Source organism: Rissa tridactyla, chromosome 2 (assembly GCF_028500815.1).
Source record: "Rissa tridactyla isolate bRisTri1 chromosome 2, bRisTri1.patW.cur.20221130, whole genome shotgun sequence".
Classification (NCBI taxonomy): Eukaryota; Metazoa; Chordata; class Aves; order Charadriiformes; family Laridae; genus Rissa; species Rissa tridactyla.
In genome coordinates, this window is record NC_071467.1 from 66,212,746 (window position 1) to 66,229,055 (window position 16,310).

The 16,310-nt window shown below is 41.3% G+C and overlaps 1 long non-coding RNA gene across 2 annotated transcripts in view; it reads right to left on the reverse strand.

The window, feature by feature from the left end:
• The window catches only part of LOC128905498 (uncharacterized), a 37,468-nt gene extending 21,487 nt beyond the window's left edge, over positions 1–15,981 (reverse strand). Inside the window, exons 1-4 of one of the 2 annotated variants that reach the window (XR_008464887.1) lie at positions 15,590–15,981; positions 10,307–10,446; positions 10,023–10,097; positions 8,512–8,617 (exon numbers count right to left, since the gene is read on the reverse strand). This is a non-coding gene — a long non-coding RNA (uncharacterized LOC128905498). Of the gene's footprint in view, positions 1–8,511; positions 8,618–10,022; positions 10,098–10,306; positions 10,447–15,589 lie in introns of those variants that run through there. The other variant, XR_008464888.1, reaches the window with a different exon arrangement.
• Between the last annotated feature and the right edge of the window lie 329 nt (positions 15,982–16,310).

Genomic DNA, 16,310 nt, shown 5'->3' on the forward strand with positions numbered 1-16,310 from the left:
TATAAAATTATATACCCTGGTAACTGGAGGCACCAGAAGGATGTAGTGTAACAAAACCGCTGAAGAGCACATAAGGGGAACATGGGGGAGTAACATGGCTGTGGCTCGACCTCCCCCATCTTGTCCCTCCTTTCTAGTCCCATCAAGATTTCATCTGCTTCCCCCCCCCGACCATGAATACTAGCACCACCAGAAAAAATGCATGTTGTCAAAAATTCTTAGCGACTGAATATAGTACAAGTGCTTATTCTTTATCAGATGTGAATGAATTGGATCATATTGTAAAAAAAACTTGAGAAGGTTGCAGATTTGGTCTGTCTTCACTGTATAATATGAACAAAAGCTCATGCATTGTGAGCAACTCACTAGCCTACTTGCCTACAGCTCCATGCAGCAGTTAAACAATTGGTTTGGCATTTTCAAAGGAACTTAACTGGTTGTCATGCCTCTTCAATGTATCTATATTAAAAATACACTTATCTATATTTGTAATGTGTTAAACACTTTCATATTTCATGTTACACTTAGGCCTTCTTTCTGTGATGTTGCCAATGTCAGGGAAGGATGGATTTCAGTAAACTGTCTGCTGCTCCTGGATGTAGATGTAATATATGTAACTGAAAATGAAATTTCAGATTTGTTTCACAAAGACAAGATACATTTCAGCTTTAAATCTTGATGTTAATGTTATAGCCAAAATGGATGAATTTCTCTCCTAAGCCATAAAAGACCATTTAATAAATTGGTCAGTCTCCTTGTTCAGTTAATATAGCAGAGAGAGGCATTCTTTAGAAACGTTGATACAACGTCAAGTGGAGTTTCTATCCAGAGTTTTCATTTTTAAAAAGTGACATATTTTACTCTGTAGAAAACTGTATGTTACTGCAGAAAACAACAGCTGTCTTTTGTGCAGTTTCCTTGACACTTGCTTACTTCCCATTATCTTCAATGGAGATGAATATGTGTATCTGAGGAAATATTTTGGCCCTGAGAGAAAGAAAGAAGGGCAATAGGAGCATTTGGTTTTTAAGTGTCTGCATAACTCCAACTTATTTTCTTAGTACAGCTGAATCTACCGGTGACTCTTGGTAGAAGCTAGCTTTTCTCACACTGAATACACAGCCCCAAAGAGACTTTTGTCTGGTGCTTGGTGGATGACTGAAGCGATGGAATCAAAAGACTGTTCCGTGGGACACAGACTGGTAGGTGGAAGGGTGGAAGAGGGCAACTTTATCGGCAGTATGTGTTTATCTTGTTTTGCTGTATTTCCTGAGCTAACAAACTCTTTTCTGGTCATGTGTACCTCTGCCTCTTCAGAGGGCTATGAGAGACGTTAAGTATTCCAGGCTTTTACGGCAGGAAAGAGGAAGGAGAGAAATACGTTATTTCTCAAGAAAGACCTCTCAAGCTTTTTCTGTTGATATTACACACTCATCAGAAGATTCCCAATAGTGAAATGCTGCCTGTTTTGCTCCTGTTCGCCTTTCCAGTTAAAGAAATACTGCAGCTGAACTCCTGCTTCACTTCTTAGCTAAACCATGGCAGACCTGCACCTGTATATCAGCAATAAGAGTATTAAAAAGAACAGGCAAATGTGTTGACTCTTTTCTCTTTGACAGTCCTTTTTTCAAACCTCTTTTGATAGTTTCCTCCCAGAAAGAGAGTGAGGAGTGTGTGCAAACACTTGTTCTCCACATCAAGCCTGACTGAACAATTTCTCTGCTATTCTGAGCTTCTGGTGAACTGAAAATTACCAGCTGTACTGAATTGTGACAAACTCTGTGTGTGTGTGTACATGTGCATGTGCACTCTGGGGAAGAGGGAACAAAGAGATAAACAGAAACTATCATATCTGATGACAGTGAATTCATTTTCACATTTATGACCCAATCTAGCATTTCAATTCACTAAAATACAAATGCAGCCTTACCTTCTGACTAAAGATTATTTCTTGGAGCCCTCATATAAGCATATATGGAGATATGCAGAACAAGGAATTCTCTAATGCATTTCCTGGCTGAGGCATAGTTAACAAATAGGGCAGCAAACACGTAAGTGCAATCACCATTGCAGAAGTTTGAAAAAGAAAACGAGATTGGGCCAGGGAAGAAGACAGGTATTTTACGGTTATGCGGCTTCCACTTCATACTTCAGAATGGCTGATCTGCATCGAGATATGCTCAAAGTTGATCAATAACAAGCTAATTTTTGTAATCTTCTAAAAAGAAGATTACAAGCAGTCAGGTTATCAGAGTTTAACTAGCTAACACTCCTCAGATGATTTGCAATGACAAACTGTAACTCATTAAGCTGCAGTAACATAGTTGCCACCCTTTGATAGCTATACTCTTAGTATTAAAGTGGTACCAAACTAAGCTTTTTTAAAATCAGTGTGCTACATCACTCCTTCCATGTTGAAGTAAACTACAGTCACTATAAAAAACGTGTGTAACAACCCAGCTAGCTAAATCCTTGCCAAAAATTGACTTCAATAGCTGTCTACAGAGTCTGCCAGAATACTGTCGGCCAACTCATACCATGCGTGCCTTGTAGGGTCATGGCTTTAAAAGGACAACAGATTTGCCAAAATCTATCCATCTTTTCAGCTGAAATCCTCTCCATTGATCATGAAATTTAGTCACATCTAACAGGAAGGAAACAACCAACAGCCAACAGCCATCAGCACAGAGCACACCTAGGAGAAACTAAAGAATGTTTTCAGACCCCGAATGGAAGCACTTTGTGCAAGATGGCTTGTCGTAGAATCCACCCTGGAGGACTTAGGGGATAAGAGTTCTTCTGTCCCTTTCATGGACTCAGAATCTCAGGATGATGGGATAGGAGGTCACTGATGAACTGAAAAATGAGACAAACTCTGATTGCTCCCACTGCCACTGCTGTTTGTTCTGGTCTGAGTATTTGCCATATCTGAGGTTGCATGGAGATTTGCATGCAATATCTGTGTGTCTGGGATTACATTTACTCAGACGGCGTACAGGGACGGTGCTCTACTTTGGCAAGATGAGGAAGAAGCAATGGAGACCTGCATTCTGGGCAGAATGGCTTAAGTGAGATGAACTGAAAAGGATATAAGAAGAATATGGGGAAAAAGATGCAGAAGGAGCAGAAAGAAAAGGATGAATAAGAGACTGGGCAGAGAAATGAAGAATCAGAGTGGACAAACAAGAATAGCTGAAAGGGAAGGAAAGGCACATGAAAGCATCTTGGAAGCCCAGGAGCCACGAAACATTACGGTTTTACAAATCAAACTTCTATAAAGGATCAGGCTGATTTTTGTAACTGAATTTGCCTGGGGGGGTGGGGGGAGAAGAACAAAGAAATACCCAGCTCCAAAGACCTGGGCTGAGGCTGGGCGTGAGCTCATTTCACAGTAAAACTCTATCAGCAGGGAAAACCGTGTGCCCATGTGTAAGGGCAATGCTGGCGACAGCGCTGACAGTGATGACACTACATTTACTGACCATTTGGGAGGTGGGGGATGGCAGGGGCAGGGTGGGGAGTGCAAACAGCTTCAGCACAACACTTCCAAGAGAAGAGAAAATGGTCAGCAGAGAATTCCGCTGTTCTCCCTTTGTCACCCGTGATGATTTATGAACCTCTCTGCAGCTCCGTCCTGGTCTTTTCAATGAAAGAATCCAGCTAGCTTTCTCATAATGGCAGAAGTAATTAAAAAGGGGATCAACTTCAGAGGAACATAAAACACACACCAGAAGTCTGCCTCTTTAATGCTATCCCCTACATACTTTACTGGCGGGGATTCTGCTAATCTAATACCTGTTAATTTTCTTTCTAATTAGGGCTATAGCTCACCAGAGGCTGTTTTATACTTAATTTGTTGGGGTTTTATTATATGGCTCAACAGTCAGCCAACCACTGTATGCATCATGTGATCCTGGTTGAGATCTTTCAGGCATTACTGCACACTGAGGCCCTTGGAGAGAACGTGCCACTACAATTTGTGAGTCACCCGTTCTTGCTCTGCCTAGCTCTTGTCATGTGTGTGCTTGTCAGGATTCATCTCCGTCTCCATTACCCCTGGGGCAGAAGTCATAGTTTGTTTCTGCTCACTTGTCTGATTTTTAGCAGATCATATTCCCATCTTCAGAACCTTAAGCAAGTGCCATCTTTGGAGAATTTAAGGTGGAATTCTAAGTGCCGATTTAATTCAACTCAAATACATCATCTAATTGACACGAAATATCCCCAGTTCAACCATTTTTCAAGGTTAAGGTAGACCACTATACAGAGGAAGAAAATTAAATGAAAAGCATTCTTTACCGTTACCAAAAAGAAAACTGATTTTCTTAACTGTTTTCCTTGTCTTTCTGTCATTTTTAAAAAATATTTACTTTCAAGACTTTAAAATGAAGTTGAGGCCCGAGGCAGATTTTATTTGTCTGAAACACACCTGAGACCTTCATTAATTCTATTTTTGCCAGAAAGGTTTGCAACCAAATCATGCACCAGTTAAACAATTAGCTTGGAAATTATCAGGGGAAAAATGAGAGAGTACATCACAGGTAAGCAAAGTCCATGGTGCTTTAGTGATCAGAACATAATATATTGACAATGAAAGAACATTTTCTTAAGCCACTATAAGCCAGAGGACTGACCGATCTTTGTTTTGCATCTGGGATGTCAGCTTCCAGGTAAACAAGGTATTAGTACATCATTGACTCCAAATCGGTGAGCAAAGGTGGTCACCAACAGCTGTTAAATAGTAAACCTCATCCTCCATCTCTGTGGATGCAAGGAAGGATGCCACCTAAAAGTCACTCAGCCACACACAGAGAATGAAGGCAGCATTTGTTATGTCATCCTAAACAACACATGAATTCCAGAGAACCACCATGCTGCTTATCTGAATACACAAAGGGCTTAATTTTCATGCAAGCAATTCCCATGACTTTGTCATTGAAGCTCTTACAGAAATAGGATAATGGAAACTCTTGCCTATCTCTGCAGCAGAAATAAACCTCAGAAAATTCCTACGTTCTCTACTGTTGTCTGGTCGGATTTTACTGAAAGAGACGGAGAGTGCAAGGTCAAGATAATGGTTGCTGTTGTTGAAAACCTTCAGAAATACCACATCAACTAAAAATAATAAATATAAAATCATTCATATCGCCAAATAACCTAATCAGCCCATCTAGACACACATCTAGTAGCTTTCAATACGTGAGCTAGCTCCAGCTAGCTCAAAAGAAGAGCAATTGGTCTGGATCTGGTTTTGGGTACAGAAGCATGGCTGGTCGGACAATCTTCAGTGGTATTTGGATGGGAAAACTATGGGAATTAGAGTTCTTTCTAGTTTGCGAAGTTCACGGCAAAGTAAACAAGGAAGCTGGGCTTCTACCTACTGTGTATAGATGTACAAGAGGCAGTTGACAATTCCAAAGTGCAGTTGAGTCACCCTCCATCAGCCATGGAAGACTACTTGTTCCAGGAACAAATAATCTATGACACAATGTAATGCGTTGTTTCTTTTCCACCCAGCAAAAGAAATTATCCTCAATTGAAACAACGTATGTCAGCTAAAAAGGTTCTACCTTACGTCCCATGGAAGAGCACAAAGCACAGAAAAACAGACAACCCAAACTCTACCAGCAAAAACTCACAGAACTGAAGGAGCTTCAGGTGGTGAAAGCAGTTTTACTGGAGATGTGATATAACCATATTTTTCTGAACATGCCCTGGCAGGCCTAGGTAGATCTCTAGAAGGGAATTCCTTGCACAAAAGAAAAAAAATAGAGAGGGTAGGCTTGCACAATACACATTGAAATTACGCATCTCAGTGTCACCCTCTGCTAGGTAGGCCTGACAAACTTCTCTGAAAGACAATGAAATATGCAGAAAGACCATGTCCATTGGGAGTCTTCAGACAGAACGGTTCAGATTCCTGAGGAAGTGTCTAACCCAGGGAATACTGTAGATATGGAGGAAGGATGTTACAAAGGAGGAGTCACTCCAGAAATGGCCAGCTCCTCTAGTCTTCCACAGGCACCTGCTGTTGGCTTCTATCAGAGAAAATATACTGACCTGGATGGAACTTCTCCACACAGAAAGTAGCTCTTCTGCTCTCTACTTACCTGTCCCTGGTATCCCTTCCTGCATTCAGACCCATTTCCATGCAGTGCTCCAGTCCCTGGCCTCCTTAAGAGGGATTGCAAGCACCAAGGGACATTAATGCTGATGCGATCATCAATGACTGCTGCTGGAAATCCGTGCAGAAATATGTGCTATGCACAGGGAAGCAGACAGCAACAATACCCAGCTCTCCTTCCCTCTCTCCCTTCCTCCACTTGGAATTGAAATTCAAAGAATTTCCATTCCTTGGAGAAGGGGTTAGCACAGGCAAGCCACGCTTCAGTGGCACCCCTCCCATGAGTGTGGCCATATCACATGTGTAAATACCAATATGTGCATGTAAGCACCTGATTTTAGGCAGGATTTTTTGGATGTGCAAGAATGAGTGACAGGGGCAAATTCACATATGCAGGCTGGTCAAAATTACAGTGTTTTGATCCATCTGTCTAATTTTCCTCACAGAGGGGACAAAGGGAAGGTCAGATAGTGGAAGTACTTCTGCCCTTTTCAGACAAACTACAGCTTGCACCTCTGAGGCGTGAGGCCTCCTGTAGTCCTGAGAAGTTTGTGGTGACAAGGTAGGTTCAAGGTCAAGCCTGACAAGCAAATCATCAAGTCAGGGTTAGGCCAGGTCTGACAGTGGTAGCGTGTCATACACATTCGCGTGATCACCAGGCAAGTCCATGGTGACAAGGCAGGTCCAATGTCAAGCTAGGAGCAGAGTCCACAGGTCAGGATCCAGCCAGGTCAATAGGGCCCATGGCCAGGCATGACTGCAACACAGCTGGAGCTAGAGACAGGCACGCTCATAGCATAATTTGTGCAGGGAATAAGCTGCAATTGAGCCCCTGAGCAGAGGGAATGAGTGGAGGACCCAGGTGAGGTTCGTCATAGCAACTAAGGCCCATTAACGCACTCAGGACCCTGACATAGTTTTTCTAGGAGCTGTACAGCAGGAGAGGCAAAAGAGTGCCAAGAAACTTTGGCCTGAACCAAGGAATACCCAGCAAAATAATGAGCCCCAGCTGTTCCAGCAGGGCTCATGCTGCAGGAGTGTCAGACAGGCTCAGACGTTTCCTGTCCCATCGTTTTGCCCCAGAACATTTGAAAAACAAATAAATAATAGTGAGAGCCAATCTGCGGTGACCGTGCCCAAAAGAAAAGGCAGCCAGCCAATGTGACATTTGCTTTCCTCACACCCAAAAAAACCAGCAGTAAACAAATTCTTAAGGGGGGGCTAGGAGAAATATTAAAGGCCTTAGGTTGCAACAGATTTTAAAGCAAACATTGTAAAATTTAGCACAAAGTACTATCTTAATAGAGTGTTTTCATAATGCACGGTTTATGAGGACAGAGCCATACCTGTAGATTTCTAAGCTTTTGCTGTTTTCAAATTCACCCTTAGGATTCTGATCATGACTTTTTATTAATTTAATTTCTCTACAAGAAAACAAGTAGCTGGGTAAGCATATGAGCTAAAGCAGCCTAATTTTGCATGGCTTTTGGGCTTGTGATAACTGACTTTTAAACTTCTTAACGACCAGAGAATGAGAGAATAAGCAGGAGCGAAAACTTCACTGCAGAGCAGATCCCCTGTTGTCTGCTGCCATAGATGCTGAATGAAGCACTTCCTGTGGCTCAGCATTCGTAACCACACTTTTACAAGAGTATCTCTGACAGATAACACAAGCAGGTGTTTTCCCCCCAAGAGGATTAAGAGAATCACCCTTTTCTGCTCTGTGCCTGATTTCATGAAGCATCTAGGAACAGATCTCTGGTCCTCTTTCAAATCTCACCGAAACTGGCCAGTGCATTCAAAAGACACACACACATGCAAAGAATGGGAAAAGAAAAGAAAGCAGGACTGCATCAGTCACATTCCTTAGGAAAGCAAGCTAAAAGGAAAAAATATTAATCACATGATAATCACTCTAATTGATTTTTACAGACAGGTTGCATACAAACAGAAAAGTAGGGGTTTTTTTGAGGGGATATATAAAAATAATAAATAAGATACTAATATCTTATACTATCTGCACATACATGGATCAAACTGTCTGCAGATATTGAATAACTGTCCCGGCTGTGTCTCCTCCCAAATTTTGTGTGCCCCACCCCCACTCACTGGTGGGGTGGTATGAGGAGCAGAAAAGGCCTTGACCGTTTAGCAGCAACGACAACCACCAGTGTTTTACCAACACTATTTTCACCCCAAATCCAAAACATAGCCCCACACCAGCTGCTAGCAAGAAGTTTAACTCCATTCCAGCTGAAACCATGACAAGGCTAAACAAACCTAATTCTACTTTTTTTTTTTTAATGTTGATCACTGTCTCCAGTTAGTCTTTTTAATCTCTGAACTGTACCTCCATTTGGCCCACATCTTTTCTGAAGTATGGTGCCCAAAACGGTATGAAATACTCCAGCTGAGACTTCTCCATCATCCATTCAGCCGCATTTTGACATCTCCAGATGTTTTCTCTTGGTTTGGTTTAGTCTTGTGCAAGCTCTGGCAGTGTATAAGGACAGGCATATTTGGAAAAAAAAAAAGGGGGGGCACCAAATGAAAAACTGAAGGGTTAAAACGTAGTATGAGAGTTTGTGAGACACAAACTGTTAGAAGTGAACAGAATTACAGTTATAGAAGGGCTTATTACTAGCAATAACTAGACGTTCAGAAAGCAAATATATTTCCTCCTGATTGGTGCCCTACATTACTGCAAGCATTACAGATGGCCATAAGCTCCTTTAGAATTCAAAGACTTTCCAGGTATCCTCTCATTGTAGCCTCATATGCAGACCCTTGCAGACGCCAACCCCAGTGCAATAATACTAGTGAATTTTCTTCAAGTGCAAGTTCTTCAAGTGAATCGCTGAAGTTTGTTCCTCATGCTTTGCAAACCAGTCCAGTGTGACCTTTTAAGGTGCAGAACAATTGTGAAAGCCCCATATACTAATTTCAGCTGGATCAAGCTGTAGATGCTGTCTAGTAAAGAGCTGCCTCTGCAAATAAGAGGATGAAGACTGAATGCCCTGATAGCTTTTTCTAAATGTAGTTTCAGTGAATCTCCGAAAAATTGTGAGAAATTATTATCTCTTGACAAGTCAGTAATCTGTTCTCCTTCAATACAAGTTGGGGATGTTCTAGACGGAATGTGTTGCACAGTACAGCCATGATTCCTGAAACTCTAGTGCACATTACTCTTCAACCTAACAGAAGGTTCTTGCTCATAAAGAATTGCAGACAAGGATCATGACCAGCTACATGAAGTGAAGCTAAAAATAGAGGATTTCCTTTTAGCAAGAATTTTTTGTAAGGCACATTAAGCCATATCAGTGCATTCGGGGATAACCTGGTTTTCAAAATAATCTTGGTACAGTCACCACTGAATGCCACCACATACTAGTCTTGTTCCAACACCAAATCTATGTTTGCAGGCCACTTTCTGTAGACTCTGGGCAGCTTCTGAGTTTTGCAGTTCTCTGACAATGTCATCATACAGAAGGTGCTCCAGCTACCGACCCTGGAAACCTGCTCCAGGACTTCTAAAAATCGAAATCTCAGTTCTGTGATGGGGAGGCTTGCAGCTTTCAGAGCCTTCTCCCTCACAGGGCTTTCACGATTACAGATTTAGGAAGCCTCAGACTCTGCACATGCTTGGGAACCCAGAGTCTGGCAATATGCCTCTTGCATCTCCCCTGAAACTGAGTTATGAAATACCTGCATTGCCAGGAATCCAGAGACTCAGACAGGAATTCTACAGGACACCTGTGTTATAAAGTAATGACAAATGCTTGTGATACACTCAGGCTCAACAAAAATTTAACTGATCAAAACCTATTTCATTGAGAAATTTCGGTCTAACTTTTAAAGTGGAATATTTGACCTCAAAAGAGACAATATGTATACATACACAGTTCCTTTCCAGACATGGTCTTTTCCCAGCAGCCAGGTGTTCTCTTTGCCTCACTTCAGCACTGGAGGGACACTGGGGAGGGAGGAGGATGCCAGATATTCATAATTCCATTCTGCTAACAGCATAGTGGCCCTAATTTTCTGAGTTTTCAAAAGATCTGGGATTTTTTACATCACATCATTGCAAAAAACACGGCTGTAATGAAATTTAATACATGTATGGCTACATTGAGATGTCTCCCTATAAAACCCCCTTCTATTCAAAGTAGTATAAGCTCTTACCATGGTGCTTTTGAGCCAAGATAAAACAAGCTATTGATCTTCCAGTGTCTTGTATACCGTGTCTTCCACTCTCTTCTTCTAAAGTCTCTTTCCATAGCTCCAGGTTTTTTCTCTGAGGATTAGGCCCCTTAGCCATATCTCTATTAAATATAAAACAGCCTTTGGTGAGCTATAGCCCTAATTAGAAAGAAAATTAACAGGTATTAGATTAGCAGAATCCCCGCCAGTAAGGTATGTAGGGGATAGCATTAGAGGCAGACTTTTGGTGTGTGTTTTATGTTCTTCTGAAGTTGATCCCCTTTTTAATTACTTCTGCCATTATGAGAAAGCTAGCTGGATTCTTTCATTGAAAAGACCAGGACAGAGCCGCAGAGAGGTTCATAAATCATCACGGGTGACAAAAGGAGAAAGGGGGAATTCTCTCTGCTGCTCACTCTCTCTTCTCTTGGAAGTGTTGTGCTGAAGCTGTTTGCATCCCCCATGTGCTGTCCCCCGCCTCCCAAATGGTCAGTAAATGTAGTGCCATCACTGTCAACGCTGTTGCCAGCGTTGCCGTTACACATGGGCACACAGTTTTCCCTGCTGATAGAGTTTTACTGTGAAATGAGCTCACACCCAGCCTCAGCCCAGGTCTTTGGAGCTGGGTTTTCATTTGTTCTTTTCCCTCCCTGGTAAATTCAGTTACAAAAATCAGCCCGATCCTTTATAGAAGTTTGATTTGCAAAACTGTAACGTTTCATGGCTTCCCCAGAAGCCATGAAAATTTCCCAGACTTTCCCTTCCTTTCCTCTCGAATGATTCTAAAAGACCATCAAGGTCCAAGTGGAGTGAGTGAATTCCACAGTGAGTGAATTCCACAGTTTGATTCCTGCAGACAGTAGATCCACAGATCTCCATCTGCTAAACAGAAGCCACAAAATATAGCAAGTTGCATTAGGACACACTTCTACAGGAGAAACAAGTCAATCATCAGCAAATGAGAAAGTGGTTTCCTATGCAATACTTTCCATTTAAAGGCTTTTTAGACTCTTTTGACATTTTGCTATGTGGAACATATCCTCCAATTTGGCTGTGATTTTATATGTGCTCTCCAAAATACCTACTCAGAGCATCTTCTGATGCTGTCTTCACCAGTACTACAAAATAATATGTCCACATAGACATGATCTTCTAATTACAACTTCCTGACAGACAAGCAGACTAGAAAGATGGTGGCAACAAAAGTCAGCACATCTGAACTCTTAAGTTAGGCAAACTGAAGTATACATCACCTGGGCCTACACATATGCATGTGTTGCTTTTACAGCAACAGGTAAGATAGAAGAAATTGTGCAAGGCAGTACAAAGAATGAACAGCGGACTAATAGTTAACGCACTGAGAGAGAGGCATTGTTGTGAATTAGATGAACTTTGATTCAGGCCCTTTATGTAGAGGCCGGTGGAAGGTAAAACAGGACACTAGGTAAAGAAGCATTGGCAGCCCTGCAAAATGCAGGGTAGGGCTCAGAATACCAAATTTTTTGCAGTCAACACAGTGCCAAGGCAATGCGTTCTCTTTTGGAAACATAAGCCATAGAGCAAGGCAGAGAAAAATGAACTATTCCAAATCTGAACAACTCCTCGTTGCTTTTGTTTTTTTCTTTCCTGTCTCCCAATTACATGACGTTAAGGCAGCTAAGATTAGATAATACTTCCGCAAAACATCTTAGCCTGTTGGGTTCTTTGTAACCCAATTTTTATTGAAAATTATAATCCTGTCTATTTACTCCCATACCTGTACCAGAAAGCATCAGTAGACTCCAAAGCCTAGCTGACCCAAGACAGTGTCTGAGTTGCTCAATACTCAGTGGAAACTGCTAGAAAGGAACAGCTATTATCAAAAGGTGACTGAAATGTTCTGCTAGATATCTACTGATTCAGTGTTCAGTAATATGTAACAAATATAGCTTACACTGTCAGACAGTAAGGACATTGTGACCAGTCAGCCAAATTTTTAACCACATCTTAGCAATGTTGTCTACTAATAGAGAACAAATATCTACGGGTTCACTGCTCCCTTCCTTGCATTCTATTGCCAAGAAAATGCAAACCAAGCCAAAAAATCCAGTGGATAGCATGGTGTGGATTCATCTTCATGCATGCTACAGCTCTCACTTCATAAGAAGCAGTGCTTTGTTGAGATCCAATATTAATACCAAAAGTGATCTCTCTTCAACTCCTGAGGGAGACAGCGCAAGTGCATTGTTCATTTCTGTTCATTTCTGTGTTTCACTATCCGATAGTAAAATCCTTGACCCAGTGAAGTCATTACAACCTTTATCATTGATTTCAATCCTGCCCTATATTAAGTATCTCCTTGTAACTAAGGAAGGCTTACTTGTGCAGGGACAGACTGTTCTCAAAGTGCCATCTAAGGCTAAAATAATTCTCCAAGGAACTGAGAATCATCACAGATCTCATCACGTTCTAGTGCAGGGCTCTTTAAGTTTGCTTTCAGTAACGTGAATAGCAAGATTTATTTTAAAATCAAAACGTATTTGAACATAATGAGCATTAAAAACAAAAGTTAAGGCAGTGAAGCCTTAGTAAAGCCAATCGTAACACCAGGTAGTACTACAGCAAAACTCTTAATTTTAACATTGGGGAAAAAAAATAATCATCGCTCCTGTTGTAAAAAAGGTCAAACTCTATTTTGGAAAGGCTTTTCATCTTAAATAAGCTACATCTAGCAGTGACTTTACAGTTGACAAAGACTTTGAAGCAGCAAAACCCTGCTCCATGTGACAAGATGTGGGACAAAATGGTGATGCAAAAATAGAAGGATAAATATAACTAAATGTGCCACTCGGAACACAGAAAGCTGAGGCAGGTGTTGTCATAGCTGTCAACCCTCAGGTTCCTTCTTTCTTCAAATTTTCCAAATCACATCTTGATTCTTCCTTAAAAACCATGGAAAAGCAAAATAAGGACCAGATATGAGATTTTTGATTTTAAATCCATAATGCCAAGTGTTTTGAAAAGCAGTCTAAAACTGCTGCATATTGGTTTAAAAAACAACAATAAAACAAAACAAAAAAAAACCCACAGCGGTCTTGATTTTCTTTTCTAGAATTCAGAGCTTTTCTTCTGAGAGATTAGCAAAGACAAGAGTTTCTGGAGAATAAAACAATAGTCTTAAAATATTAAAGCCTAAGATAAAACACATACAAATACAATTAAATATTTCCTAGAAATGAATTTAAAACACTCCTCACTTGTAAAAAAGTAATCTAGAAGAATCTAGCATGAAAACACAGAGTTTGGACTTCTTAATGACGTCTCAGAGGCAAAAGTATCCCCAGTTGCATTTCTGCAAGGACTGAAATGAGAAAATCCCCACCATTATGAGACTGTTACAAAAATAGCCAGCACTGGCAAAGGAGGGTCAACTGACTTCAGTAAACGAGGGAAATACTGGCAAGCGTAAACCTTGACCTCTAGCAGCAATATTCTCATTTCAAGACCTAGAGGTCTACACACATAACCACCTATTTCTGTCGGAGTCTACTCTTGCTGCAATCCATCCCTGGGCAGACAGCCAGCGCAAAATCTCTCCAGCACAGAAGCCCCACTTAAGCCATGGGTTTAACAGGAACATAAATGAAGGGAGTGGTTGAAAATAACCTGCCCTTACAAGGCAATCACTTTTCAGGATTCCCAGGCTATAGAGAAAAGGCATCTGTAAACAGCAGAGTCCTGCCTTTCCACATCACCGTCTTCTCGTTGGAAAAGGAAACCTTGAGCAATATCTGTGAAAGGAGCAGTCGCAATGTGGGGAAGAGAGCTTTTAGTGGGTTTGGTTTTCCTTAAACTGCTCCTCTATGGCTACTAACGGTAGCCGAGCAGTGGAGCACGCTTTTTCCCAGATCTGTACAATGCGAGAGCAGGGCGATGTGTGCTCCTGGAACCTCTTTGCAGATGGTGAGCTTTTTTTTTTTATGCCTTCGTCTTTTCCGCTAGCTCATAATCTGCCCCCCAGCTTCCCTGGGGCCAAGGAGAAGAGGATGATCTTTATTTAGCTCTCCTCGGGGACTGGGTGAATCACAGAGTAACATCTAATCCCTCTTGCACTCCACAACTGTATAACATCCCAGCTGAATACCAAGCCACGGAAAATAAGTTGCAGTTTTAAATACAAAAATCAGGCAGAAAGAACAAGCACAGTCAGAGCAGTTACCAGTTGCCACCGTAAAACTTAAACTGAAAAATGAAACCAAGTCAAGGTAAGAAAAGAAAACAACCAAAGACCGGGGAGGGTGCAGAAACCACCTAGAAATGCCAAGATACCACATTCTGTATTTTGGCACTTAATTTTTCTTCATTTTTTTGAAAAATGACATTAATTAGTCATTGGGTGAATTTATTGCATGATTTTTTATTTTTTTCCTGGAGAGGGCAGGAAGCCATGTTTTTTAAATGCTTGGCCACCATGTTTGGTATCTGAGCTGTATCTCATGCACTGTTTGTCATTTCACGCCACTTAGAACAAATCCCAGCTGGCTGGAATCCTAGTCCTGTGGACTGTGAGTCATGGATATTAAATGACCATCATGTGAGCCCCTGCATGCTGCTGTGGTTAGTGTATGACACTGTAAAGTTGTACAGTATCTTATCACAGAAGATCATCAATATGAATATACAGTTTGAGCGGGAGCACTTTCATAACAACACCAAACAAATTACTTGTTTTAGCAAGCAGTAAGCAAGGGGTAGGGATGTGTGAAGCCGAAGCAAAGGTACGGTGTTTCCAGGGGACCGGTAAGCCACAGCAAATCCGCTGGTGGTTCTGAAATAGCAGAACTGGGGCAAGAATGGAAAAGATACTGTCTGTAATGGACAGGTTTGCAAGAAACTTTAAGTCTCCTCAAGGAAATCCCGTAGCAGTCTTTTTAATGGGTAATTGTAACCTAGTCCAGTCTTACTGAAGTATCCAACCAGGATAAGGAACCAAACACAAACATTTAAGAGTCTGGCTCTTAGGAATCAGAATAAATTTGGGGATTGACTAAAATACCAGTCCCAATTCAGGATTTTAGAATAAGTAATGAGATATTTTTCACTGACGTGATAGGGACAATCCTTGAAGTGTATGGTTTTACTCTAGCAGAAGCTCAAATTAGAAGATTTACTGAGCAATCCGTTTCATGCTAATCAATGTCATGCAGGAAATTTGTACTAGAAATCAGATTGGAAACAACCTGGGGAAAGGACAAAACGTTATTTTCAAAGAATAGCATTTCGTACCTGGATTAGGTAGTTTTATTCCATCCTAGTTACGGGCTGGGTAAGTTCCTGCCATCGGTGATCAAATGAAAATCCATTTGAGACAACACACAGGAAAACCCTGTAAGAGTTAGATGCGAAAGCCCATTTTCATCTTCAACAGCATGGGTAAGTTACTGTTGTTAGCCAGTCTGAACTGTTATCCAGTTATCTTCTGCAGGTTACTATGAAATCACATGCTGCTGTCAAAGTTCCGATGAGTCTATAATGTTTCAGTCTTCAGTCACAGCTCCAACAAAATGAATTCTGTAGCTGCCAGTTCCAGTGTGGATCTGTTTTTCTGTCTTGCATGTGTTTTTCTCCCTCGTAACAGCTACCAGCTCCTTCCCACTATCCCAGCAGTTTCCCCTACCTTTGCTTATGTTTCTCCCACCTCACAGCGGTGTAGTTAGCTCTCCTTAGGTCAGCAGAGCCAGTCATTCATAGTCTGCACTTTCCAACCCTTTTCAAGCACTGAGGCATTTAAAATGTATTATATTTCATGGGTTAAGCATCAAAAACTTTGCATTTGAAGTCTGCTCATGGGCCAAAAGAGACAGTTAAAAGCCCGTACTGATTTTTTTGTATAGCAGTCCAGGGTTTTAAAGAAATAAATATGACTTGAATCAGATGGGGAAAATCTGTTCAAATTGATCCAGACTTAATCAAAACCACCATTATAAAGACACCAGTCAGTCATCTC